General features: G+C 42.4%; 1 protein-coding gene across 3 annotated transcripts in view; it reads right to left on the bottom strand.

Moving 5' to 3' along the window:
- Positions 1-4,706, bottom strand: part of Lrif1 (ligand dependent nuclear receptor interacting factor 1) — an 86,621-nt gene extending 81,915 nt beyond the window's left edge. For 2 of the 3 annotated variants that reach the window (XM_029554685.1, XM_029554686.1), the window contains exon 1: positions 4,448-4,702. The gene's annotated coding sequence lies outside the window, so the exon portion shown is untranslated. Of the gene's footprint in view, positions 1-4,447 lie in introns of all 3 variants that reach the window. The other variant, XM_029554684.1, reaches the window with a different exon arrangement.
- Between the last annotated feature and the right edge of the window lie 381 nt (positions 4,707-5,087).

Raw genomic sequence — 5,087 nt, 5'->3', positions numbered from 1 at the left:
TCTTCCAGTAGAACACTGAGCATCTTTCATATGCACTTGAAGAATTCATTTCTATTTGTAAGTAGGTGTACTATGAAGTTCTCTTTCATGGTTTTCAGGGAGAGTTGCTTGGTCTAGGTTTTGTTTGTTTTTAGTTTTATACAGTTCTGGTCACTTTGTCATCTTGTAGCACTCTATCCTCTACCTACCCCACCCCTCTCAGTTTCTCTAGGCTGCCCAGATCCTCCCACTAGAACAACGGTAACCAAATCGCTTTCTGACACCTTGTCCTCCTGGTGAGAGGCCACCGGACTTGTAGTTCCCATGCCTCCTGCTCTCCTTGCTCAGCTGTCTCACAGGCTGACATTGCATCATGTTCCTCCCTTGCTTCCCACTCCTTCTTGCTATCAGCTTCTTCCTGCATTCACTTGTGCAGCCTCTACACTGTGCACAGAGTCACTTGATCATCCTCAACTCCTTGAATCTCATGAAAACCCCTTTCCCCTCATAGTATTTTTACTGTTGATATATAAGTGGTACAAAATAACTTTCCAAGTGAAAGAAACAAATCGATCCTTGGAACTCAAGGAGTAGGCAGCCTAGCAGAATCAACAAGCTCTAGGTTCAGGGAGAGGCCTCACCTCAAAAAGCAAGGTTCAAAGCATCCAGGAAGACATTTGAGGTCAACTTCTGACTTTCACATGCATGTGCACATAGCTACACACTCATATTCTCTCTCTCTCTCTCTCTCCCTCCCTCCCTCTCCCTCTCCCTCTCCCTCTCCCTCTCCCTCTCTCTGGTCCAAACATGTTAAACAGGTTAGTCCAGACATAGCTGTTTGCAGGCACAGCCTGACCCTGCCATTCTCTCCGGGAACACTACTATGACTATTGCTGGGCTGAATTTCTGCTAGTGTTCACCCTACATAGGCCCATCACTGCCACCTCTCTCCCTCCCTCCCTCTCCCTCTCCCTCTCCCTCTCCCTCTCCCTCTCTCTGGTCCAAACATGTTAAACAGGTTAGTCCAGACATAGCTGTTTGCAGGCACAGCCTGACCCTGCCATTCTCTCCGGGAACACTACTATGACTATTGCTGGGCTGAATTTCTGCTAGTGTTCACCCTACATAGGCCCATCACTGCCACCATGCTGCTCCCAGCTGCTGAGTCCAAGCACCACCAGTTAGTCAGTCCCTGATGCCAGACACACTCTGTCAGTGCGTCTATGGGTGAGAGAAATAACCAAGTAGTAGCTGTGTTTCCACCAAAATGTCTCTGGGCCTCAATTAGCAGAAGGCAGGCACTAGCCAGGTCTCTGTAATCTCTTTTATAAGCGCACTAACTGCCATCATGAAGGTTCTGAACTTATTGCCTAAACACCATCCCCAACTTTCACTTAAAACACTGTAACCAAAGCGGTTAAGATTCCAACATATGAATCTGAAGCCTGGGTCACAGCATCCACAACCTAGTGCCCCCTGAGGCAGATGCAAGCTGCTGTGCAAGCTTCTCTGTCAGTGGGGCTATGGTATCCAGAAAACCCAATAGTGGGTATAGTTTCAGTGGCAAATAGAAATGTAGTCTGGAGCCTTAGGAAGACATTGTTAGACAAATTAGAGTATAGGACTTTAGGATCTCTGCTAGCTTTAGCTAATAACTACTAAAATTTTAAGAAATAGCTTATAGACTATTAATGGGCTTTAGTAGAAACTGAATGTTTGACCACACCAAGCTACCATGTGATCTGAACTACTCATCAGGAATTGGGTATATTTGACCCACAAAGCCATAATATTCTAAGCCAACAGTATCACTAAATATAGATGGAATATACATGGTTGGTCTCAAGAAAGCCCTGAAGTCAGTGATTAGGTTATGAAAAGTAGGCTAAATGCTTATGGTTCCCACCAGTGATTCTGATTTCTTTCTTCCAGCCTTTACCTGTGGCCTGATGCACAGTTTCCTATGATCAATTGACAGAAGAAAAAGAAAGCTCAAGCCTCATTTATATAGGAACACACACACACACACACACACACACACACACACACACACATATAAAATCACTGGCAGATATAGACACAGATATAACCTGCAAGCCCCAAATGAGGTTAGAAAGCTATAATATCATAGTTCCTGTATAGGACATTTCTTTTTTAAATGTTTTATGTATTTATGTATGTATGTGTGTATGTATTTATTTATTTATTATTTATTTATTTTACGTGTATGAGTACATTGCCTGCATGTATGTGAGTGCACCCATGTCATGAAATGCTGCAGAGGTCAGAAGAGGTCTTCGGATTCCCCTGGAACTGGGGTTAAGGATGGTTCGTAGCCGCCATGTGGGTGCTGGGAATCAAACCTAGGTCCTCTGCAAGAGCAGTCAGGGCTCTTAACCACTGAGCCATCTCTCCAGCCCCTATATAGGACATTTCTAAAAGACAGCACTGAAGGAAATCCTCCCAGTGGGCAGAACACTAAACAGTCAACCTAGCTGTGCACTTTGGGATTATGTAATTATATAATGGTTCATTGGCTATATCCAATAATTTGGTTACATCGTCAGGAACATGGAAGAAATAGAATTGGGAAACTGATGATAAAACATTGGAGGAAAAGGTATGTGATAACATAGCTGAATAATAAAAATGCAAATATAATGTAAAAATTGAAAAGATCTGGGCAGACATCACAGTTGAGAAAATATATAGAAAACATTTTCCTCTTTCTGACACAGTTAAAAACTACTTTATACTGGATAATTTATAAAGAATAAAAATGTATTCCTCATAATTCCAGAAGCTAAGAAATTCAAGATCAATGCATCAATAAATTTCTCATCTGGTGAGGGCTGGTGTCTAATTCTAAAACAAAGTTTTGTTGTTACAGCCTCACAGGCAGAACAACCCCTTTCACAAAGGCAGAGACCTCATAATAACCATTTCCTAAAGCCTCCATCTCTTAATATTATGACACTGGATCTTGGTTTCTCAGATATGAATTTCGAGAGAACACAAACATTCAAATCACTGCATCTAGCTAATAAGCATATTAAAAGTTTGCATCACTAGAGAATTAATAACTTAAAAAATGAAATACCACCTCACACCTGTCACAGTGATCCAACTCCAAAATATTAACAACAAATGTCAGTGAAAACATGGAGAATGAGCTTTTATTCATTAACAGTGAGAATATAAAAGTTGTAGTCACTTCAGAAGAAAGTTTGACAGGAGTTTGTTTGTTTTACCAAATTAAATGTTCTCTTACCACATGACCAGAAATCATTCCAGGTATTTACCTAAGTGAAATGAAAACTTGCATCCATGCAAAAACTTGCATGCATATGTGGTAGCAGTAGCAATCCTTTATTTCTTCCTACACCTGAGTGATACTCAGTTGAATGGACATATTATGGAATGCACTTTCCTTAGTCCACCTATTGATAGGCATCTGGGTTGTTTTCACTGTTGGCCACTGAAATACCGCTGCTACCAACAGACTTACCACAATTTTTGTTTGAGAACCTGTTTTCATTCACATGGCGGTACATTCTTGTAATCCCAGCACTTGGAACATGGGTGCAGGAGGATCAGCAGTTTAAGGTCACCTTTGGCTATATCATAAGTTCAAGACTTACCTGGGCTACATGAGACTATGTCTCAAAAAAAAAAAAAAAAAAAAAAAAAAAAAGCAAGCAAGCAGGAAAACAAATGTGTTTTCAGTTCTCTGAATTTACTTTTGAGAAACTGCTAACCAGTTCCCATCAGTCAAGTATCATTTTAAGTCTCATTCAAAATGTATAAAGTTCGAATTCTTCCACATGCTTGCCAATAGCTGTTATCCAATAAAGAGTCATCCTAGTGAATGAACTGGTCTCTTTAGGGGGTCTTGATTTGCATTTCCCTTATGACTAATAATGTTAAGTGATTTGTTTTCCTCTGCTAATAATACTAAATACCAAAATCCTTTATCCAATTACGAACTGAAATTTAAATTTCTAATGTAGATACTGATGCTTTATTGTTTTGGTTTTGTTGCTTTTGTTTGTTTCTTTGTTTGAGACGGGATCTCCCTATAGCTCCAGCTGGCCTGGAACTTGCTATGTAGACCAGGCTGGCCTGGATCTTACAGAGATCCGCCTGCCTCTGCCGCCCGATCGCCAGGATTAAAGGGTGAAGCAAATATATATTTCAATTGACTTAGTAACTGTGTGTGTATGGGGCACAGTGTGATACTTCGATACAGAGTAACTGACGTATCTTCGCTTCAGACATTCATCACTTCTTTATATTAGGAACATTCAAAATCATTTCTGTACACTAATTTCTTTTTAATATTTCGCATTGGCAATACTTTATTTAACAGAATTTATGCTGTTCCACAGGACGTTTCTCTTGACCAGTGAAGCTCCGAGCGCCTCTGCTGCACTGACAGCTGGTCTTCAGTGCAAAGGGTACTACTCACCGGCCTCGCCTCGTCCGCCTGCAGTCCTAGATAGCCAAGCCAGGCTGCCCTGGGTGGGTTTGCAAAGACAGCCGATCTCCCAGAGGAGGCCTGCTCCCTGCCCGTCCCGCCGGGCGGTGACACCGGGGCGATTCCGGTGGCTCTGGGGAGAACTGAGCCCCGGGTCTAGGGACCTAGGGATCGTCTGTGCAAGTAATTCCCCAGGGCGGCTGGCTGTCTCCCGGCCACCCCCAGCACCGGCTACTGTAACGGCGGCCGTGACGTCACACCCGGAATCTGCAGTTCGCGCGAGAAGGCAGCCAGCAGACAAGGCTGGTTGCCCTGGAAACGCGCGTCACAGTGGTTCAAGTCCAGGCAGCTTGGTCCCTGAGGTCGCCGCTTCAGCTGACCAGCACTCTGTGGTGGATGGAGCTGAAGGCCACTGCGGCTGCGGACAGAATCAGTTGGGTAGGGCAGAGTTTTTGGATGTGATCAAAGAACATTTCCTTAACCTTGTAAAACAGAGTACTATTTTTAAGTTAAAAATTGAAAAGGAAGTTAGCAAATAGTTTTCTTGTTAAAGTAATCATATTTTAAATTTAAGTTACTAACAATTCATTTATGTGTAACTTATGGTCACTAGGTTATATTTCTCTACTAA

The sequence above is a fragment of the Nannospalax galili genome, unplaced genomic scaffold, assembly GCF_000622305.1.
Source record: "Nannospalax galili isolate Female #2095 unplaced genomic scaffold, S.galili_v1.0 scaffold5, whole genome shotgun sequence".
Lineage (NCBI taxonomy): Eukaryota > Metazoa > Chordata > Mammalia > Rodentia > Spalacidae > Nannospalax > Nannospalax galili.
Note: the sequence above shows the minus strand (reverse complement) of the source record. Positions and strands in the feature narration are given on the sequence as shown.